The sequence below is a fragment of the Oratosquilla oratoria genome, chromosome 15 (genome assembly GCF_046742065.1).
Source record: "Oratosquilla oratoria isolate Oo_2021 chromosome 15, ASM4674206v1, whole genome shotgun sequence".
NCBI classification, from domain to species: Eukaryota; Metazoa; Arthropoda; class Malacostraca; order Stomatopoda; family Squillidae; genus Oratosquilla; species Oratosquilla oratoria.
Window position 1 is genome coordinate 4,711,153 of NC_134791.1, and position 25,000 is coordinate 4,736,152.

General features: G+C 41.9%; 1 protein-coding gene across 1 annotated transcript in view; it reads right to left on the reverse strand.

Annotated features, from left to right (window-relative positions):
- Positions 1–25,000, reverse strand: part of LOC143032993 (uncharacterized) — a 599,624-nt gene that overhangs the window by 310,447 nt on the left and 264,177 nt on the right. The window contains exon 3 of the mRNA XM_076198187.1: positions 13,998–14,035. The gene's annotated coding sequence lies outside the window, so the exon portion shown is untranslated. The remainder of the gene's footprint in view (positions 1–13,997; positions 14,036–25,000) is intronic.

Here is a 25,000-nt window from a genome sequence, read left to right on the forward strand (position 1 = left end):
ATATATATATATACATATATATATAAACATATATATATATATGTATGTACGTATGTATACACACACACACACACACACATATATATATATATACATATATATATATATATATATATATATATGTATGTACGTATGTATACACACACACACACACACACACACACACACACATATATATATATATATACATATATATATACATATATATATACATAGCCTGAAGCCTTCCTTAACAAAAGGAAGAGTGGTACACTGACTGAAGAGTGCTATGACGTTGCATGCAACAGGCGCGGAAGTTGCATGACATCCTCATTTTTGCTATATTAGCAGAAAATTGCTGCCGTCGTTTCTCATTTCTCTTTGATGTATGGAATTGACTCTCCAAAACGTACAATATTTTTTTTCTGGGTGAAAAGAAACAATGAGCGACTAAATGATAAAAAATATATATATATATAAAGACAAAGCAAAAGAAAAAAATAGAAAAGTCCTTTAATTAATTGCTGAGGAATGGATGTAGAAGGGAATGTGCTAATTTAAGATAAAGAGGCGAAAGAGTAAAGACATTTTAATCCTTTCCGTTTAGTGTAGTTTTTCTTTCGTTCCTGCTGTCGTCAGGCGATTTTATTAATCTCTGTGGAATTCCCTTCATTCCATCTGTCACCAGATTTTGGGAAACTGGAAAGCATAATACCGTGGCACTAGGAGATACGGTACTGGGGAGTATGATACTGGCGTAGCCTCGAGCATGATACTTGGGTACTGGGGGGAAACCACTGCCTCTGTACTGGTGGTGAGGAGCATACGCCAGGAGGCGCTGAGTAGCTGCGGCCGAAGCCGTCACCTCTGCCCTATTATAAGCCTGGACTGTTGGGGCAAGTAACTGAGGGTCCAGTCACACCAAGCTAACGACCAGTTTCCGACCACCGGCGACCAGATGATGGTCGCCGACCAGTTGCAGGTATTCTTTGAAAGTCGCTGGTAGTCGGTACAAGAATAGATTGATAGATATAGATAGAATAGATGTATTACAACACACACTGAATATTCCCCAGAACACAAATTTTCATCTTATCAACCACATCAACTTTTTTTTTCCATTTCAATTCCTTGCATAGGTTATGTGTCGCCGACCGATCTCTTGGTCGAAGGCGGTCGGAAACGGGTCCTAAGCTTGGTGTGACTGGAAATTTACTGCTATGAATTGGAGACAAACGCAGGAAATTTATAAAAAAAAAAAAATTATAATGAACGGCTAGAGAGTATAACATATGAGGGTACAACATAAGGTGTCAAGAATATCATACTGGGGAGGTTTACTGGAGGGTATAATAAAGATGAGTATAATACTGTGGTACGAGGGGTATGCTGTGCATTACTGGGGAATTGGGGCAATTTGATTAAACCTGTCGAGAGTTGTTAGGAATGGGAAGGGTGACTGCATGGGAGCTTTCCCAGCGTGTGTGTGAAGTAAAGGGCCTCCTGTCGTACGCCTCAAATTGATCTTGATATTATCATACTGGGGAATATGATAACAGTGTGCTGGTGAGGTTACAGGATGATAATGGAGTTTGAGGATAACAGAGCTGAGCGCGTTCCTGTGTGCGTTCCTCGATGTCCTGACTAGTATGAATTTGCTCAGGGCAACGAGGAACGCATCTAGGAACGCACATAGGAACGCATATAATAACGCACAAAGGAACGCGCCCAGCTCTGGTGGATAGCGTAGTACTGAGGCACTAGGTAGCGTAGCACTTGGGAGTATGAGAGGGAAGCGCTAGTGAAGGCGAGATCGTAATGAAAAAAAAACAACTGAAAACAACTGCAAAAATGTTGCGAAATGCATTTTAGTGAGTTGGAAATGGCCAGACGGGATGGCGGGGCGAGGGTTGGTCGCCATTCACATGCTAAGCAGAGGTGAAGCATTGTTTCCGGTGCTGCCTACGAGCAGGAACGCGGCATGGTTGTGGAGAAGGGTGCTCAGCATAGAGAGGTGGTAGGATATGGTTTTCAGCATAATGGAGCATTGTGGGTTGGTGTTCTGTAGGATATGGTTTTCAGCATAGTTGAGCATTGTGGGTTGGGGTTCTGTATGTCATTGTTAAGGGGTATAGTGTGTATAGTGAGGTAACAATGATGATCTATAGCCTGTGTTTATCACAGTAATAGTAGAAAAGGTAGAAAATAGTTTCCATCACAGTCTAGTATTACGAAACGGTGTTCAACACAGAGTAATAGGACGAACCGGTGTTCAACACAAGATAATGGGACGAAATGGTGTTCAGCACAATACGGTTGTAGGTAAGGGCACTTGGCATAGTGTGGTCGTAGTTATTGGTGTTCAGCATAACTTTCAGACAGAGGATGGTGTCAAGCATAGTTTGGTGACATAACATAAGGGATAGTTTGAGTATTAGAGATGGTGCACGATGGTGAAGAATGATGTTCAGCATAACTGTGACATATGCTGTTTATGGAGATGTCGGATAGTGCTTGAAGCATGAGTGAAGCATGAGTGAAGCATGAGTGAAGCATGATGATCACAACAATGTGAAGAAATAGTGTAGCACGAGCGCAGGGAATAAGAGAAATGGATGAGAGAGAGAGAGAGAGAGAGAGAGAGAGAGAGAGAGAGAGAGAGAGAGAGAGAGAGAGAGAGAGAGAGAGAGAGAGAGAGAGAGAGGGGGGGAGATAGAGAGAGAAAGAGAGAGAGAGAGACAGAGAGAGATAGATAGATAGATAGAGTGAGAGAGAGAGAGAGAGAGAGAGAGGGAGAGAGAGGGAGGAAGAGAGGGAAGAGAGAGAGAGATAGATAGAGAAAGAGAGGGAGATAGGGAAGAGAGAAAGAGAGAGAGAGATAGAGAGAGAGAGAGAGAGAGAGAGAGAGAGAGAGAGAGAGAGAGAACGAGAGAGAGAGAGAGAGAAAGAGAGAGAGAGAGAGAGAGAGAGAATGAATGAGACACTAGGCAATGGGAGGAAGAAGAATGGCCTTACCACGACGATGGGGACAGCAAAAGGAGGTCAAAGGGGGAAGTAGAGAGGAGGAGGAGGAGGAGGAGAGAGGACTCGTGTGATGTAAAGACCAAGAAGGGGGAAGAAGAAGAGGAGGAGCAGGAGGAGGACGAGGAAGGAGGAGGACCGGGAGAAAAGGAAGACGAGGAGGAAGGCGAGAACGAGGAGTAGGAGTAGAAGCAGGAGACGAAGTAGGTATAGAAGGATACGGAGGAGGAAGAGGAAGAGGAGGAGGAGGAGGAAGGTGAGGAGGAGAAGGAGGAAGAGGAGGAAGAGGACCAGGAGAAAAGGAAGACGAGGAGGAAGGGTAGGAGTAGAAGTAGGAGACGAAGTAGGTAGAGAAGGGTACGGAGGAGGAAGAGGAGTAGGAGTAGGAAGAGGAGGAGGAGGAGAAGAAGGAGGAGGAGGAGGAGTAGGAGGAGTAGGAGGAGGAGGAAGAGGAGGAAGAGGAGGAAGAGGACCAGGAAAAAAGGAAGACGAGGAGAAAGGGGAGAACGAAGGGTAGGAGTAGAAGTAGGAGACGAAGTAGGTAGAGAAGGGTACGGAGGAGGAGGAGGAGGAGGAGGAGGAGGAGGAGGAGGAGGAGGAAGAGGAGGAGGAGGAAGAGGAGGAGGAGGAAGAGGAGGAGGAGGAGGAAGAGGAGGAGGAGGAGGAGGAGGAAGAGGAGGAGGAGGAGGAAGAGGAGGAGGAGGAGGAGGAGGAAGAGGACCAGGAGAAAAGGAAGACGAGGACGAAGGGGCGAACGAAGGGTAGGAGTAGAAGTAGGTAGAGAAGGATACGGAGGAGGAGGAGGAGTAGGAGTAGGAGGAGGAAGAGGAGTAGGAAGAGTAGGAAGAGTAGGAAGAGGAGGAGGAGGAGGAGGAGGAGGAGGAGGAGGAGAGGGAAGAGGTGGAAGGGAGTAAGCAGGAAATGGTTCTAGTTTATGAGATTTCTGCGCTCAAGAAGAGATACATGGGGAGCGCTTTTGCTTCGCCGAAGGTGAAGCTGATCAGTGTCGCCGCCGGCAGCGGCGGCGGCCTACAGGATCCCCCCCGGCCGGGTGCAGCGTAGGACCGAAGCTCCAGGAAGGAGGAAGAGGAGGAAGAGGAGGAGGAAGTGGTGGAAGAGGAGGGGAGGAGGAGGAAGAGGTGGAAGAGGAGGGTGAGAAGGAATAGGAGGAAGAGGAGGGTAGGAGGAGGAAGAGGTGGAAGAGGAGGAGTAAGATGAGGAGGAAAAAGAGGAGGAGGAAGAGGAGGAGGAGGAGGAAGATGAGGAAGAAGTGGAAGAGGAGATGGAGGAGGTGGAGGAGTAAGATGAGCAGGAAAAAGAGGAGGAAGAGGAGGAGGAGGAGGAAGATGGAGGAAAAAGAGGAGGAGGAGGAGGAAGGGGAGGAGAAAGAGGAGAAGGGGGAGAGGAGGAAGAGGAAAAAGATGAGGAAGAGGAAGAGGAGGAAGAGGAGGAATAGGAGGAAGTACACTCACTCGTGAAATTGCTGAGACCAACTTCATCACATTCCAACAAATCGTAGGATGAACAGTGTTCATACATTTCATACAATTTATTTATTTATTCTTTATTTATTTATTTTTTTATTTATTTATTTATTGTGCCAATGACCAAGCCTAACCAAACCTATGTTAACCAAATCTAACCTAACCTAACCAAGTCCAATTCAACCAAGTATCGATACCACATCCCGTCCTTATCCTCTTCCATACCGGGTGATACCTTTCCTCGATTCTATTCGTTTCCATGGTAACACATTGGTAGTGACGGGATTCAAACCAATCTCGATTAGGCCCTTCCGTACTTGGTGGCACTTTTTCTTTGTCATTCCTCTTGCCGCCAGGTGATTTTAATCAAGAGTGTTGGTATGTTACTGTAACATTCAGGAGATAAAGCGATACCAAAAATTTTAATGATTACGATACGAGTATCGATACTGCTCTAAGCTTCCGATACCGATAAACGATTGATAAACTTTTTTCATAAAGTATTTGTTGCAAAATCTGGGCCTGAAAATGACCATAGACTATAATTACTTCAGATATCGAAATCGTATCGGAATCGGAATTTTACATTGGTATCGGAAATCGTATCGGAATCGGAATTTTACATTGGTATCGAAAATCGTATCGGAATTTTACATTGGTATCGGAAATCGTATCGGAATCGGAATTTTACATTGGTATCGAAAATCGTATCGGAATCGGAATTTTACATTGGTATCGAAATCTTATTGGAGTCGGAATTTTACATTGGTATCGAAAATCGTATCGGAATCGGAATTTTACATTGGTATCGGAAATCGTATCGGAATCGGAATTTTACATTGGTATCGGAAATCGTATCGGAATCGTTAAATATTCCGGTATCATTCCATCACCACTACAAACTTCTGTGTCGATATGTTACGTCACAAGTATCATGTCTGACGTCATGAGAAGAATGAGAGGAGACTACGCCAGGGGGCGCTGTGTAGCTAAAGCTTGGACTGTTGGGGCAGCTCATGAACAGTCACGGCTAGAATCGGAGAGGAATGCGGGATTCGAACCGACAAGGAAACGGATATGAGAGCAGCACGCTTCCGATAACGCCACCAGAGCATTTGAAGAGGACTGTATTTATTCATTAGGCCGAGTTCAATGCAGGATTAATACAAAGGTAACTCTTTGGTGGGAGAGAGAAAGAGAGAGAGAGAGAGAGAGAGAGAGAGAGAGAGAGAGAGAGAGAGAGATAGAGAGAGAGAGAAGAGAGAGATTTTCATTTATTATTATTTATGCCAATTTATTATTATTTACTATTTACCCGTTTGTTTATTATTTAACTATACCTACGCGTTTATTTATTCTATTTACTATTATTTATATTACTATAATTTTCATTTATTTATTTATCTTTTTTTTTCTCACATCCGACCTAGTTATGGACCAAAAGGTCTCCTGTAGGCATGCTCCTCCTTTGTAATCCTTTGAGAGAGAGAAAGAGAGAGAGAGAGAGAGAGAGAGGGGGGAGGGAGAGAGAGAGGGGGAGGGAGAGAGAGAAGGGGGGAGGGAGAGAGAGAGAGAGAGAGAGAGAGAGAGAGAGAGAGAGAGAGAGAGAGAGAGAGAGAGAGAGAGAGAGAGAGAGAGAGAGAGAGAGAGAGAGAGAGAGAGAGAGGGAGAGAGAGAGGGGAGGGGGAGAGGGATAGAGAGAGAGGGGGAGAGAGAGAGAGAGAGAGGGAGAGAGAGAGAGAGAGAGAGAGAGAGAGAGAGAGAGAGAGAGAGAGAGAGAGAGAGAGAGAGAGAGAGAGGGGGGGGGGAGGGATAGAGAGAGAAAGAGAGACAGACAGACACAGAGAGAGAGAGAGAGAGAGAGAGAGAGAAAGAGAGACAGACAGACAGAGAGCCAGAGAGAGAGAGAGAGAGAGAGAGAGAGAGAGAGAGAGAGAGAGAGAGAGAGAGAGAGAGAGAGAGAGAGAGAGAGAGAGAGAGAGAGAGAGAGAGAGAGAGAGAGAGAGAGAGAGAGAGAGCACCTGCATCGAGCGATCGGGACTGCTTGCGTCACCAGTGACGTCATATCAGGCTCAGTCTTTTCATGTGGAGCAGGTCTGAATTCAGTATCTCAGTGCTGAGGGCTTATCAGCGAGGCAGCGTTGCCTGGAAGTCAGCAGTTGCTGACCAAGCCAAGCTAGCAACTCAGATTTCGTCACACGTAAATATTGTTACAGCATGTGTATTGTCCATGCTCAGCATAAGAATCAATTTCTATTTCATGCTTACCCAGTATGCCTTATTATTCTTTGGTTAAAATGTTAAATCCTTTTCGAATAAATATCTTATTTTGTTCGCTGTTTTCATGGTTAAAATTTTGAAGAAAAAAAATCCATTAATTGTGTTATCTCGTTAGTTTTTTAATAAAAAAATATGTCAATATGATATAGCTACGTTTAACATATATGAATATTAATAATTTTATCATTTTTTTTTATAAAATGTGTTATTTCGTTTAGTTAGTTGATGAAGAAAAACTATGTCAAGTTGACATAGTTGTTTTTGTTAGAATATAATATTATCAATATTTCAATTATACATTCATCAAATCTGTCATTTCACCCCGCTATATATATATATATTTTTTTCAAATAAAGACAATTTATCTCAACTTGATATACATGGCTTTGTTAACATATATGATTCACGCTAGATTGAATCACGAGAAGGAGGCTTCCGGACGATTCTCCAAAGGCCCGGAAACGAAATGGAATCGAGACCGGAGGGACTGTCGGATATCCGGGGCTTTGCGATTCGATCCCGGTTCCGGGAGAGACAAACCAGAGGGCGCGCGGTGTTGTGTGATTCCACGCCCATCCGCTTTTGTTGCGTGACAAACCAAAGGGGGAATTCGACTGTCAAGATGTAAGTTTCGCCATCAGTGAAGTAGAAACAGCCTGGAGACAGGATACTATGAATATGTACGTATATACATACATACATACATACATATATATATATATATATATATATATATATATATATATATATATATATATATATATATATAGTTTATACATGGACAGGAGGTTCTCTCTAATGCATGTTTCGTTGAAGGTGATGGATTGCTCAGTATTAATTAGTTTCTTGAAGGTATTTTCTTTATACCTTAGAAAGGTCTTAATATAAGGTATAAAGAAAATACCTTCAAGAAATTAATTAGTATTGAGCAATCCATCACCTTCAACGAAACATACATACATACATATATATATATATATATATATATATATATATATATATATATATATCGCAGAAAACCACTCGGGAAATAAGACACTCTGATTCCAACAATTTCGTCTATTCAGACATTTCCGTCTAAATAGACGAAAACATTCGGATTATAGTGTCTTATTTCCCGAGTGGTTTTCTGGCAAATCTTACATTCACGCGTTTTAGTGAATTGTGTTGCATATATATATATATATATATATATATATATATATATATATATATATATATATATATATATATATATATATAAGAGAGGCAGAGGGAAAACACACAAGTAGAACAAGAATGTATTATTTTGACAAGTTTTGCACTGTGGTGCTTCTTCTGAAGAGGCACCACATTGCAAAACTGGTCAAAGAATAAACTCTTTTTTACTTGCGTGTTTTCACTCTGCCTTTTTTAAAACCTGTTAGGATATCTTCACACACACACACACACACACACACACACACACACACACACACACACACACACACACACGCACGCACACGCACACGCACACACACATATATATATATATATATATATATATATATATATATATATATATGTGTGTGTGTGTGTGTGTGTGTGTGTGTGTGTGTGTGTATGTTTATATGTGTTATATACATATATATATATATAGATATTTATTTATATATATTTATATATACATTTATATATATATATAAAGTATGTATATATATATATATGCACGAAGAACCCACAGTCGGAATTAAAAAGGAAACTAGAAGAAAGTTAAACTTCTATATTTCGGCTAATAGCTATAGCCCTCTTCAGGAAAGTACAAGATACAAGAGTTGTTTGAGACTTAAATACTGTTAAGATGAAAGACAGGGAGGAACATGGGTAGATGACGGGCAACATTCCGTCACTCAGGGCAAGGTTAGAAGGAAGAGGGGTGTGAGGTCAGAGTGTAAGAGGCACGTAGATGAGGCTCGTAAATATAAGTAGACAAATGAGGTAGATAGAGGGGTAGGTGTCGAGAATTTAATCTTTATGTGTTGGATGTCTGGTAAACAACAATCCGTAGGCTAGGAAGTTGCACAAGCTCGCTCCTCGCTTAATATTTACAGTCGCCAGGGACCCGATTTCATTGCTGTATAATGTGCATTTTTATGTTGATGTAACAATATGTAAACTAAGTCAGTGTGCATTGAATTCGAGATTGCTTGAGTAAGCAGTATTGCATGCGGGGTTTGTAACAGCTGTTCTGATTGGAGAAGGGGTGGAGGAAAAAATTCAATCGGTTCACGATTGTAAGATCACGCCCTTAGGGAGGTTCTTAAATCTGAAATTAAAGAACATTGGACTAAAGAAATCGTGACGTCATTGCAGAACTGACCTAGTACCCAAATTGAGGATTCTCGACGGGAGTCCCTTGGTGTAACTTAAAGAACCAAGTGTAGTATTATTCGGGAAGAAAAGAAAGAAAAATTAAGCTCAGTTTAATTCCCTTCTCCTATACATAAGATAATACTAAGTGGAGCTTGACTAAGGGGACTACAAATGGTGACACAAAGGGGGGGGGGGGGGCGAGTGCGGGGTCGGAAGGTAATCCCGCCTTAACTGAAGAATGTCCGAACCTTATCATCACCAAAGGACAACAATCTTCGTACATAATCTCACGTCCAGCTGTGAGTCGTTTGGTTAAGAATCTTCACCCTCCCGACCCCGCTCCCCCTCCCCTTCTGACCTCACACTCCTTCCCCCTTCTGACCCCGCCCTGAGTGACGGAATGTTGTCCGTCATCTACCCATGTTCCTGTCCCTCTTTCATCTTAATAGTATTTAAGTCTCAAACAACTCTTGTATTTTGTACTTTCATGAGGAGGGCTATAGATATTAACCGAAATAGAAAAATTTAACTTTCTTCTTAGTTTCCTTTTTAATTCCGACTGTGGATTCTTCGTGCGTTTGACAAATGTGTTATTATATTTCGTCCTAGTGATATATATGTATATATATATATATATATATATATATATATATATATAATGAACAGAATATGTAAATAGACAAATGAATATGCACCTACTGGAAGTGGACATTTTTTCATTTATTTGTCAACCACTAACAATATTCTATTAAAACAAACAATTTCATTACAAGTTTTCAGTACACATGCATACATACACATATGAACACACAATTACACACACACACACACACTCTCTCTCTCTCTCTCACACACACACACACACATCGCTGCCGTAGGATGGTGTCTGGCTGTCTCGACAAGAGGATGCAGCAGATCCGTGGTGAATACACACACACACACACACACACACACGGCTTGCTGGCCTTGAGGTACCGATTTATCCTGCTAATCAAGCGGTCTCGAGTTTGGTCCCCTAGTTTGAACTGGAACACATTAGAGTACTGTTAATCTGGATGTGGATGTTTGTGTGTATAGGTGTGTGTGTGTGTGTGTGTGTGTGTGTGTGTGTGTGTGTGTGTGTGTGTGTGTGTGTGTGTGTGTGTGTGTGTGTGTGTGTGTGTGTGTGTATGCGTGTGTGTGTGTGCTTACCTGTGTATGTATGTGTGTGATTCACCATGGTCTTGGATCACGTGTTGGACTCGTGATCGACAGCTACTTCCCTCCCGGAAGAGAGCTCAGAGCTCATATATGATCGATCTGTGGGTAATGCTGTGACCTTACATGCACAAACACACGAGAGTTGGAGTAACGACTCGCAGCACAGCGATGCTAAAATTATTTCATCCCTGGGCGAGATTCGAACCCGGACCGCCGTAGTGGCAGCCAGGAACTCTACCACTGCGCGACGAGTTGTGTGTGTGTGTGTGTGTGTGTGTGTGTGTGTGTGTGTGTGTGTGTGTGTGTGTGTGTGTGTGTGTGTGTGTGTGTGTGTGTGTGTGTGTGTGTGTGTGTGTACACAAGGTGTACAAAGAACCGTCGCTCTATCATATACCCCGTTTAATGCAAATAACCTTCCTTAATATGCACTTTCTCATTAGTCACTATTTCCTAATTTTCCTTAATGTGTCCACTACGCCAAGGACATTAATCAAACAACAAAAAACAAATCCTCTTTTTCTAACAAACTTGCCCCAAGATAGAAATGAAAAAACGATGATAACATTAGAGCACTGTGTAGTTATTCCAAACCACAAAACTATCATTACACTCCACAAGATCCGACTCTCCCGTTTCAAAATTCATCGTACACAGAAACCCATCTCTACCGGCATCAGCGTGGAAATCGTCCCCAGTGAACGAAACAAAGCGACAATGAACGATCGTTTCTGTACTAACAGGCCCCTTTCGAAATCCTTAACAGCTCCCGCAGCTGGATAAGTCCTGAGCAGTTTCTGGGGATTTCCTGAGGGCTTGAGGAAGCTCCTCGTAGGATGAGCCTCGCTTTCCTCTAATTCTCTTCTCGAGCTGAGAAGTGGTCCTTAAGATCCTTGAGTACCGTTTGGGACGTTTCCTTTGATTATGTCTGCCGTCAGGCGATTTTATTAATCTCCCACGAAACCTCGTTTTACATACCTCACCAACCCCGCCTCGCATATCACACACTCTTGATCTACAGTGAAGAAATCATAATCTGTGCTCCCCTTGTGTCAACGTATAATGTCATCTTCCATCCACTGACGTCATAACGTCATCGTCCCCTCTGACGTCACAACCACCGTCATCGTCCCATCTGACGTCACGACCAACCTCATCGTCCCCTCTGACGTCACAACCACCCTCATCGCCCCCTCTGACGTCACGACCAACCTTATCGTCCCCTCTGACGTCACGACCAACCTCATCGTCCCCTCTGACGTCACGACCAACCTCATCGTCCCCTCTGACGTCACGACCAACCTTATCGTCCCCTCTGACGTCACGACCAACCTTATCGTCCCCTCTGACGTCACGACCAATATCATCGTCCCATCTGACGTCACACATGTCACTGTCCTTCCCTCTGACGTCACAAACGTCACTATCCTCCCCTCTGACGTCACAAACGTCACTATCCTTCCCTCTGACGTCACAAACGTCACTATCCTTCCCTCTGACGTCACAATCAACGTCACTATATTCCCCTCTGACGTCAAAACCAACGTCATTGTCCTCACCTCTGACGTCAAAACCAACGTCATTGTCCTCCCCTCTGCCGTCACAAACGTCACTATCCTCCCCTATGACGTCACAAACGTCACTATCCTTCCCTCTGACGTCACAATCAACGCCACCGTCCCCTTCTGAGGGTACAGAATCATTACCGCCCCTCTGGTTCATTACTCGTGTTTTATCACGGTGACAAGCAAATATGGTATTTGTGTCATCAAAGCCCATCTATTTATTTGTCTATCACCATTATCTTTGTGGACTCGCTCCGTGGGTGTGTACAGCCATATCTAATTTTGGATTAACCTTAATATTCCACCTGCTTCTATGGGTCAGGCTAAAAAAAAAAAAAAAAAAAAAAAACTTCTTAAGGCTCCAGAACGACTCACTATGGTTATGGATCACGTGCTACACTCGTGATCGACATTTGTCACCCTGTCCGATGAGAGCCCGAAAGCTTCAACATGTCAAGGGGAACATCCCGGGGGTAACCAAGGCCTCGATCGGATGCTGTTCTGTTCAGAGAGGGGACCCCCACTAGCAGGTGAATAAGACTATAATACACACACACACACACATATATATATATATATATATATATATATATATATATATATATATATATAATGGTGAAATAACTTTCCTACTGGGATTCGAACCCTCGCCTGAGCGGCTAGCTTTTTATAAGACAAAGGCCGTACCATCACGCCACCATGACCCTGCAAAACGGAACGACTTAGTTCATGGACACCTGGGTTAAACGTGGTATGTACTATATTTCATCAAATCCTTTATGTAGGCTAGTCTTCCGACAAGTGTTTGTGTCATAATGACACAAATACATACATACATATATATATATATATATATATATATATATATATATATATATTTTTTCAACCACAAATCACTTTTAATTCCATGCCATCGCAGTCGATACTGAAGAATCGCTCGATGGAGGCATCCGTTGGAAATTGAAACGTGGACGAGCCGAGGATTCGAACCCAGCTAACCCGTAACAAAGTTACAGTGACTTAAACCAATACGCTATCAAGAGAGATATAAGTTGAGTACGACTTTCTTATTAATTGATCACTGGGAAACATTCAGTGTATATGTATATATATATATATATATATATATATATATATATATATATATATACACATATATAGAAAGAGTCATTGGTGTCGAGCGGTCAACTATAGGTACTTCATTAAAAAAGATACGGCAAAACGAAAAAACACAACAGAGAGAGAATTGAAAGTATTCATGCAGAATGAGTTCATAAAAGCAACAATTAATAGGACCCTCATTGGCTGGCTGGACGGATGGATGGATGGATGGATGAGATGACGAGTGGGTGTTCGTTGGGTAAATGGCATGACACACATTTCCATTTGGGAATGCGATTAATCAACCTTCATACAGCCTATCGTCATCCGCCAATTGTCAAAAAATGAGAACGTGATGGCCAATTCTGTAAATAATGTGCCTTTTAGCAGGTTTGGTTCGAGCTGACTTCGTAGGCGGTCCTGCGAAACGTTCTTTGTGTCCTGATGGACATTTCGCCAACCCCAATTGATGTAGGACAAATGCTCACATCCGTGTCATAGGTAATATGTGTTGTACAATTTACAGTGTACAGTGTTCATAATGTCTAAAACTTAACGATTAATCCATGATGCACATTGTACTGAACATTGTACAGTGCACGATATGTGATATACCACATACGACATACAATATACAACATGAAACATAAATATACAATATACGTATTATGTATGTACATATGTATGAATGCATGTATGTATATATGTATATATGTATTTATATATGAATGTATGTATATATGTATTTTATATGTGTATGTATATATGTATGTATATATTCATACATGAATGTATGTATATATGTAATTTATGTGTATGTATATATACATGTATGCAGTAATTCACAAGCACATGTGAAAATAATTTGCAAAAAAAAAACACTGCACACTGTCCTTACATATGTACGTATGTATGTATGTATGCATGTATTTATATATTTATATATTTATATATGTATGTATGTTTTATGAATAGTGAGATATAAATGTGTCAGGGGCATTGAAACATAATCGTGCATGTTAATGAAGTATTTCCTTACCTTATCTACGATGGATGTCCAATTACTTTCGCTTGGCTCTGAAATGAGAAAGAATAAATTTACTAAAGGATAAAATCTTAAATTGCAAAATGAAACCAACTTTAGGACTAATAGCACTGGTGCAAATATAAACTTACAGGGTGAAATGAAAAATTTAATATTGTTATTTCCTAACACGATTGAAAAAAAAAATCGCAGAAAACCTTCGAAAATAACTAGGTACCAAATTACAACCGTATATATACACGTATGTATACACTCTTACACACACACATACGCTGTTGGTAGAGTTCCCGCCTGCCACTACGGCGGGCCGGGTTCGACACCCGCCCAGGGCTGAAATAATTTCAGCATCGCTGTGCTACGGGTTGTTACTCCAACTCTCGTGGGCGGGGTGTGTGTGTGCGTGCGTGCAAGGTCACAGCATTACCCATAAATCGGTTATATATGAGCTCTGAGCTCTCTTCCGGGAGGGAAATGGCTGTCTATCAGGAGTCCAATTTGTGATCCAAGACCATGGTGAATCTCTCTCTCTCTCTCTCTCTCTCTCTCTCTCTCTCTCTCTCACACACACACACACACACACACACGGGGTGTCTTCGACCATGTCCATGTCTACGATGTCCTTGGCGAGCTTCAAAAGCCACGAAGTCAGAAAGGTTCTTGGTGAAGAAGCGAAGGTGTCAAAGTGATTTACTTCGGCAGCAGAATCCTTTTCCACTTCGACGATTCCTCCGACGGAGAAGTCCATGGACTCTGGTCACTCCGAGACCCCCCCTCCCCCCTCCCCCCTCCTCCTCCCGTTCTCCTCGAACTCAGAAGGAGATCCTTGGAACGAGGTTGAGGTGGAATTGCCAATTCCAAAAGGGCACAAGAGAAAATATGAAAAGACGTTTTCGATATACGGCCGAAGTGAGAATGCCGATTTCGAAGAGCAGAAAGGAAAATATATATAAAAAATCCATTTCAATACGGAACGAGATCATTCTCGATGTCGTACTTGAGGCATAGTGAAGAGCTTCGTAGGGCCTTCAGGGTCATTGAGTAAAAGAAAAAGAGAGAGAAAGAGAGAGAGAAATAGAGAGAGGGAGAGAGAGAGAGAGGGAAAGACAGAGAGAGAGAGAGAGAGAGAGAGAGAGAGAGAAAGAATGAGAAAAAGGGCTGATGATCCTCACAATGACCAATACAGCACTTCGATGAAAACTTCGTGACACTAAAAGAACACAGAGAAACCTTCTTAGGTTTCACAGGTTCCTCAGAGAGAGAGAGAGAGAGAGAGAGAGAGAGAGAGAGAGAGAGAGAGAGAGAGAGAGAGAGAGAGAGAGAGAGAGAGAGAGAGAGAGAGAGAGACAGAGAGAGATATGCTGATAATGATCCTCACGATGACGAATACGGCACTTCGATGAAAACTTCGTGATACTAAAAGGACACAGAAGAACCTTCTTAGGTTTCACAGGTTCCTCAGAGAGAGAGAGAGAGAGAGAGAGAGAGAGAGAGAGAGAGAGAGAGAAAGAGACAGAGAGAGATATGCTGATAATGATCCTCACGATGACGAATACGGCACTTCGATGAAAACTTCGTGATACTAAAAGGACACAGAAGAACCTTCTTGCGTCTCACAGGTTCCTCAGGGTCATGAAGTAAACCCAAAGAACTTATTATAAGTAAATCAAAATGATACTTCGAGGAGAACACCCTCACACTCGAAGCTCTTCTCCGAGTCCTTCAGAAACACCCTCCGGGGGGTAAAGACTCGTTTCAAGGTCCTACTTTAAGGTCACTCTCATAAGTGTGTTCCTCTGCGTACTTCATCTGCTAGGGAGGTGTGAGCGTTAAAGCCCTCACACCATTCAAGAAATTTTGCTCTTCTGTCTTCTGCAGCCGTGACATGTGCGTCACGAACTGCAGCGCGCAAGTTGGAGTAACGACTCACAGCGCAGCGATACTGAAATTATTTCATCCCTAGGGGGATTCGAACCCGGACCGCCGTAGTGGCAGCTGGGAACTCTATCACTGCGCCACGAGGTGTGTGTGTGTGTGTGTGTGTGTGTGTGTGTGTGTGTGTGTGTGTGTGTGTGTGTGTGTGTGTGTGTGTGTGTGTGTGTGTGTGTGTGTGTGTGTGTGCGTGTATTATTTGTCCATGTGCATGTGTGAAATTTATTTCATATACCCAAACAAAACCCCCAACAAAAATAAAATGACACAACTGGCATCCCTACCTCTCCTCTGGCAGGAAATACTACGTACAAATATGTCAACAAGTTGCCAGAAACTCCCATCAATGAGAAGGTTGCTACACACTGACATGTAAGACCTGGGAGCTTTCACAGATACAGGCAATCAGCCCTCCCGAGGGTAAGAGCAACATAAATACACAGTCAATTTTCCAATGAGCATTTTTCTTCCGTATTTCAATTCTTCCTCCCCTTTCCCTCACTTGTATTACATCCTCCTCCTCCTCCTCCTCCTCCTCCTCCTCTTCCGACCAATTGTGTATATTTGCAGATTTCCCCTCTTGTTCCCACGTCCTAATCCCCTCTATTATCCCCCCGAACTCCCTTCTGGGGGGATATCTCCTCACCATTTGTTTGTCTTCGTCGGCTTCTTCTTCTTCTTTCCCCTTATTTGGTTATTTTTTTTTTCTTTACGCTTCGCGTCTTCTCTCTTTCTTTCGCCTGAGCTCGCAAGAAAGTCCACACCTTCATGGGTTCACGTGATCTTACATACACGCACACACACACACACACACACACACACACACACACACACACACACACACACACACACACACACACACACGCACACACACACAAGACCCGATGGCGCGGTGGTAAAGTTCCTGGCCACCACTACGGAGGTCCGTGATCAAATCCCGTCCAGGACTGAAATAACTTCAGTATCGCTGCCCTGCGAGTCGTTACTCCAACTCTTGTGGGCGGGGAGTTGGGGATGTGTGTGTGTGTGTAAGGTCACAGCATTACCCATAGATCGGCTATATATGAACTCTGAGCTCTCTTCCGGAGGGTAACAGGTGTCGATCACAATTCCAACACGTGATCCAAGACCATGGTGAATCACACACACACGCGCGCACATTAAGTATGGTAATTTGGAGAGCAAGATACAGGACCCCACGAGCATTGCTCTTTTCATGTATATTGCAATCGGAGATGTATAATTATGTGAAAACACACTTACGCACATGCACGCATACTGCACATACACTCATATGCACACGCACACACACCTACACACGCACACACTCACACCCACCCACCCACACACACATACACACTTACACACGGGCGCGAGCACACACACACACGTACACAGACCTACACACGCACCCACAATTGCACGCGGACACGCACACGCACACAACTGATTTGGCAATGCATATATTATATATAACTTCTAGATAATTCACGCTGGTGCAATTTCATTACGACATAGATTAGATCTAAGACAAACTAATGAATCGAAACTCATAATCTCTGTAATGTAAGTTATATTTATAATAGAACTGTGATCCTGAGAGAAGAAAGGCTTTTATATCTCCACTGTACAGTGTTGCATTAATTATTGTTTTTTATTATTATTATTATTATTATTATTATTATTATTATTATTATTATTATTATTATTATTATGAATATTATTATTATATTGATATTATTATATTTTATTATTGTTAATATTATACTATCATTACTATCATCATCATTATCATTATTATCATCATTATCATTATTATCAATCATTAGTATCGTTATAATAATTTCTATATATTATATTATTACTATAAATGATCATTATAATAATTATATTTTTATCACATTACTTTTATATTATTAACATTAATATTATCATTATTATTATTATTATCATCATCATTGATATTATCATCATTGATATCAATATTATCAATATCATTGTTATCAATATCATTATATTATCAATATTATATTATTATCATTATTAGCCGTATGAAGATTCCCATTATCTCAACTCCTACGGGAATCCATCGTCTCTTCCCGGAGAGATCTAATGGAAGGCGTGAAGTCCGTTGCCGGCCGTCATGGGGCAGCGGGTTACATGTATAAGAAGCCCGAGACGAGAATGGATTTGTTTCTTTGGCTTTGGTCAAAAGACCTCAGTCAGATGAAGAAAGCCCCCACAAAGAATCTGTGGACTATGATTGGGACAAATCCACATAGCTTGACGTCGTAGAGAATCGTCTCCCTCCACACCTTACTATGGAATGGGGGGTGGGAACGCACGTGAGGTATATACGCTTTCTTGGGATTTTGGGATTTTGGTGTTTTCATTCTACTTGGCGCTTTCTGGTTTCATTGAGCCCCAGGAATGTTTTTTTTTTTTTTTTTTTTTTTTTTTTTGTCGCAAGGTCACACGCTTTCATTTGCATTGGTTTCCGATTTCGTTTAGTGATTTTATTATTATCATTATTATTATTATTATTATTATTATTTTTATAATTTATCATCATTATCATTATTGTCATCATTATCATCATTATTATCATCACTATTATCATCATTATTATGACCATTATCATTATTATCATCATTATCATTATATATATATATACATATTTTTTTCTTCTTTTCTTTGGGGGAGGGGGCTGTCGCCAAAGGGATCCTCCTAATTGATTTTTTCTAAGTATGAAAAAAAAAAAAAATTCAAATGTCTCAAAATTTCATCGGTCACGGTGGTGTTTTGGTAACACACTGTGAAGTCACGGCAACGGGGACAACTGATTGGCCGAGAGTGGTGACGTCACGGCAACGAAGACGACTGATTGGCTGAGAATGGTGACGTCACGGCAATGCAGACGACAGATTGGCCGAGAACGATGAGGATTGAGAGGCGTTCATGCGGCATTACTTCTCAGGATATAAGAAGTTCATTAAAAACTGTGCAAAGTCTGATCACAGGAACTTATAGATGCATTTCTCTTTCAAAATTATTCTAAAATGACCTCAGTGGTGACGGTGTTTGGAGGACACTTTCGTAAGGCTGACTGACTATACAATATCGACTACCGATACGATGCCAAGAGACAAAACGGCGAAGAAGCGTAGACTACATTATATCGAAATGTATAATTTATAACGACAGGCCATGGGTTCCCTTGAATTCATGTGATGGCTTCTTTGGGGGCCCCGTGGTTTCCTTAGGGACCCCGTGGCTCCTCTGGGGGTCCCTGCGGCTCCTCTGGGAGCCCCCGCTGATCCTCTGGGACCCCCCGCTGATCCTCTGGGGCCCCCAACGCATATATGTCAATGTGTATATAAATATGTGTATGTGTATATGTGTGTATAGGTGTATAGGTGTATGCGTGTATAGAAGAAATAGAAGAACGCGAAGAAGAAGAACGTGAAGAAGAAGAACGCGAAGTAGAAGAGGAAGAAGAAGAAATAGAAGATGAAGACATCTTAACCAAGCTGAAGGAAGAGAATAGGGAATTGCGCGACAATTTGAAGGATGAAAATAGGGAATTGCGCGAGAAGTTGGAAAGCATACTGACAGAGATCAAAGGTATGAGTGATGAAGACACAGATGGCGGGCAGAATACACCAAAACGTAAATGAATAAGCGTGGATAAATACGCTGACGGGACAGACGACGAAGAATGCAACCCTCAGGCGGGGAAAGAAAGCTAATATTATATGTGTGACTAAATAAAAACCATGTTTTGCATAAACTTCTTTTATTTACACATCTAAGTTAACAAAGGGGCGAAGCGCCCGCGAGCAAAGCGAGGAAGCGCCGCAGGCCAAGCAACCTGACGTAGCCAGGAGCGGCGAAGCCGCTGCTTGTTTTTTGTAATTTATTCTGATTGCCATTAGCGATTTTATTTATCTCAGTGTTAATAGGATTTTGTTGAGCCTGATGGGCTGTTAGCTTAATGAACGAGTTAATCTACCAAATGCAAGTCTCCCTCAACCAACGCCATTTTTTTCTTTTTTGAATTCCAGTTCCTCCTCTGTTGAACAAACTGAACAAACAAAACAACAAAACAATTACCGACACTTGATATCAGCTTTGACTCTTTTTTTTTTTTTTTTTTTTTTTAATTCCATTCGGACTCTTTGCTCGAGGAAGAACAAACACCAAATGGTCCTCGTGAGTTTGAAAAATCGGACGACTAAAAAATTGGCAGCAAATTGGGCGGGTCTGATACGGACCATAAGTGAGTTTTATTGCCTGGAATATGGCTCGCTCCATATTGCCCAGTCCAAATGGAACACACACACACACACACACACACACACACACACACACACACACACACAATCAGAGCGCAGTGAGTTCCCGGCCGCTACTACGGCAGTCCGGGTTCGAATCCCGTCCAGGGCTGAAATAATTACATTATCGATGCGCTGCGAGTCGTTACTCCAACTCTCGTGGGCGGGGAGTTGGGTATGTGTGTGTGTGCGTGTACGGTCACAGCATTAACCGTAGTTCGGTCATTTATGAGCTCTGAGCTCTCTTCCGGGAGAGAAATAGCTGTCGATCACGATTCCAACACGTGATCCAAGACCATGGTGAATCACTCACACACACATACATACACATCCTGCACTATCAAAGTATGTAAACAAAGACATATTGCACGCACGCACACACACACACACACATACACACACACACACACCGGCTCGATGGTGCATTGGTACAGTTCTCGACCGCTAATTCAACGACCCGAATTCGAGTCCTCCTAGGGTAGAAGAAAGAATCAGAATTGCTACACTGCGAGCCGGTACTCCAACTCTGGTGGGCAAGGACGTGTGTGTGTGTGTGTGTGTGTGTGTGTGTGTGTGTGTGTGTGTGTGTGTGTGTGTGTGTGTGTGTGTGTGTGTGTGTGTGTGTGTGTGTGTGTGTGTGTGCGTGTAAGATCACATTAGTGCCCATAGATCGGGCTAAATGTGAGATTTCATTTCTCATCCGTTAGGGTGATAACTGTCGATCACGAGCTTAGCACGTGATCCAAGACCGTGATGAATCACACGCACACACACATACGCACACATACACATATGCACACACACACACATATGCACACACAAACACGCACATACACACAGCAGTTCTGCTTCGTACCTTGCAGACAATTGACCCGTTGTCCAATTGTCTTTATACAATTATTAATTTGATCGTACCCGCTCGATCTGCCCAAAGGTGGCGACAAACTAAGCTAGCATGCTACTTGGTTTTGCTTTTTCGTTTGGGTTGAAACGACTTCGGTTACAGTATTCTAGAATTCCGTAAGAACATTTCAACAATGTGTCTAACATTCGTATTTTAGGTTTAACTTTTCTTAGGTCGTCTTTCAGCTTCTAAATATATGACGCAAGAGAAATTTGACATTAGGAAATCTAGAAAACAAAAGAACGTCACCGAAGTCGTTTCTTATGAAACGAAGTAGCAAAAGCTAGCGAGAAATGCTTAGTGTGACATCACCTTTAGGTGAATGAATAGTGACGTGATTTTTGTAATTAGTGACAAAAGGTACTCGTACTTGTATGAATAATGTTATTGTGTAGAAGATGGATATGAATTTAGTGACGATACCAACACGATTCCGATACTGCCCGATACTGCCCTAAACTTCAGATTCCGAAACGAGTCCCGATACTGGCGATTCCGATACCTGTAATGATTATTAAAATTGACGGTCATTTCCAGGCGCTGGTGCTGGTTTGGGAAACAAATACTCTATAGACAAAGTACATCTATTAATCATTTATCGGGACTAGTATCGGAATCGGAAATTTAGAATCGTATCGGAACTTGTATCGGTATCGTTAAAAATTTTTGGTATCGTTCTATCACTAGATGAGATGTACATTATAGACAGAAGCGAGGTATGATTTAGACAAGAAAGTAATATAAACTAAACGCAAACATATGACGTAGACAAGAAGATAAATGACGTAGACAAATAGGCAATATGACGTAGACAAGAAGATATATGACGTAGACAAATAGGCAATATGACGTAGACAAGAAGATATATGACGTAGACAAATAGGCAATATGACGTAGACAAGAAGATATATGACGTAGACAAATAGGCAATATGACGTAGACAAATAGGCAATATGACGTAGACAAGAAGATATATGACGTAGACAAATAGGCAATATGACGTAGACAAGAAGATATATGACGTAGACAAATAGGCAATATGACGTAGACAAGATATATGACGTAGACAAATAGGCAATATGACGTAGACAAGAAGATATATGACGTAGACAAATAGGCAATATGACGTAGACAAGAAGATATATGACGTCAAATAGACAATATGACGTGGACACGACTCCAAGATGACGTAAGCAAGGAACTGAATAAATGTAAACAAAGCGACTTGACGTAGGAGGAAGATGCAACGGAAGTGGACAATGGGTTACCAGTTACTAGTAACTGGTATCAATACCACTTACTACTAATTGGTATTAAATCTAGTTACTATTAATTGGCACGAACCACCAAAAGCCTATGCTTGATGACGCAAGGTTGAGCGCCCTTGTTACAATGGACTGCCTGATGGTCAGCTGTGATTGATTGCAGCATTGCGGGCAACTTTATGGAGGTTGAAACCCGACCCTGGAGCCCCACGCATCCACGGGAATAACAACAATGCACAGGGATATTTTTGGAAAGAAAATCCGTTTATCCAAATGATATATTTCTCTCTCTCTCTCTCTCTCGCTCTCTCTCTCTCTCTCTCTCTCTCTCTCTTTTTAATCTGACTACCACGCCGCCAAGGGAACAACAGCAATGCACAGGGATATTTTTGGAAAGGAAATCCGTTTATCCAAATTACATATATTCGCTCTCTCTCTCTCTCTCTCTCTCTCTCTCTCTCTCTCTCTCTCTTTCTCTTTCTCTCTCTCCTTTTTTTTTTTTTTTTTACCCGACTACCACACAGCCACGGGAATAACAACAATGCACGGGGATATTTTTGGAAAGAAAATTCGTTTATCCAACTTATGTATTTCTCTCTCTCTCTCTCTCTCTTTTTTTAAACCTGACTACCACCACACAGTCCTTCCCCTTCGTGATCCAACCACCTGTTGCGGTTATTAAAAAAAAAATGTATCAAACCAAACGTACCGTATTTGATATAAATATGACCTTTTTTTAACCTGATTCCCCTGACATGATCACGTATATAACAAATAGAATTTTTACTCAACGTAGTAGACTTTATTCTGTCTAACACACATGATTTTGTTCGGTTGATGGCAGACAGGGGTCGAGACCGTAATGTAATTTATTCTATTTTATTTTATTGTTGGCAAGTACGGCAAGTGATCTTCTTCATCTGAGAACATACTGGTAAAAGGGTACTAATTCCATGCTAAAATGCACCCATGCACCCATGCTAAAATACACCATATTATTCGTCTATGTAAGAGTTAAAGTCTCTACTCAAAGAAGAATGAAGATATTTTTCTATTACAGCTGACTCTTCATAATGAAAATATCAAATAAAATCTTAGGACCAGATTGACGAATCTGCGTATCAACTTGAATCAGATAACGCGAGAGGTTGTGCTTAAAAAAAAAAAAAAAAAAAAAAAAAAAAAAAAAGATGTTATTGGGACGACGAAGACAACAACGACAACGACCGCCGCTAAGCGCCTCAAGGCGAGAGCAGCTTCGCCTTACGCAGTACAGTTGGGTGTCATGTCCGCATTTGACTATAGTTGGAGAAAAGGATTTTGTGTCCGCATTTGACTATAGTTGGAGAAAAGGATTTTGTGTCCGCATTTGACTACATTTGGGGCAAAGACCTTCATGTCCGCATTTGTATTTCAGTTGGGGCAAAGATTTTCACGTCCGCACTTGATTACAGTTGGGACAAAGGGTTTCACGTCCACATCTGACTACAGTTGGGGCAAAGACTTTCATGTCCGCACTTGACTACAGTTGGAGTAAATTGTTTCATCTCCACATTTGTACTACAGTTAGAGCAACGGATTTCATGTCCGCATTTGTATTTTAGTTGGAGCAAAGGGTTTCATGTCCGCATTTGACTACAGTTGGGGCAAAGACTTGAGTGTCCGCATTTGACTACAGTTGGGGCAAAGACTTGAGTGTCCGCATTTGACTACAGTTGGGGCAAAGACTTTCGTGTCCGCATTTGACTACAGTTGGGGCAAAGACTTGAGTGTCCGCATTTGACTACAGTTGGGGCAAAGACTTGAGTGTCCGCATTTGACTACAGTTGGGGCAAAGACTTGAGTGTCCGCATTTGACTACAGTTAGGGCAAAGACTTGAGTGTCCGCATTTGACTACAGTTGGGGCAAAGACTTGAGTGTCCGCATTTGACTACAGTTGGGGCAAAGACTTGAGTGTCCGCATTTGACTACAGTTAGAGTAAAGGGTTTCATGTCCGCATTTTTACTACGATTGGGGCAAATTATTTTGTGTCCGTATTTGACTACATTTGAAGTAAAGGATTTCGTGTCCGCACTTGTACATCAGTTGGGGCAAATTATTTCGTGTCCGCATTTGACTACAGTTAGAGTAAAAGGTTTCATGTCCGCATTTGACTACAGTTGCAGCAAACATTTTCCTGTCCGCATTTGTACTTCGGTTGGGGCAAAGGCCTTTGTGTCTGCCTTTGACTACAGTTAGACCCAATTCTTTCGTGTCCGCATTTGATTACAGTGTGAGCAAAGGATCTCATGTCTGCATTTGTATTCACAGCAATGTTGGAAAAAAAAAGTAAAAGAAATTGGGGCTCTCCGTTGCAAACACGAACTCTAAGATTTGGTTCCTGCACGATGGAATCCAAATTGCATTTGCTGGAGCCATGAAGCAGCTTCAGATAAACACAGACATTCACTACTCTCGTAAACTCTCGGAAAAACACGTAAACCTAATCTAATACATAATGTATTTGTGTGTGTGTGTGTGTGTGTGTGTGTGTGTGTGTGTGTGTGTGTGTGTGTGTGTGTGT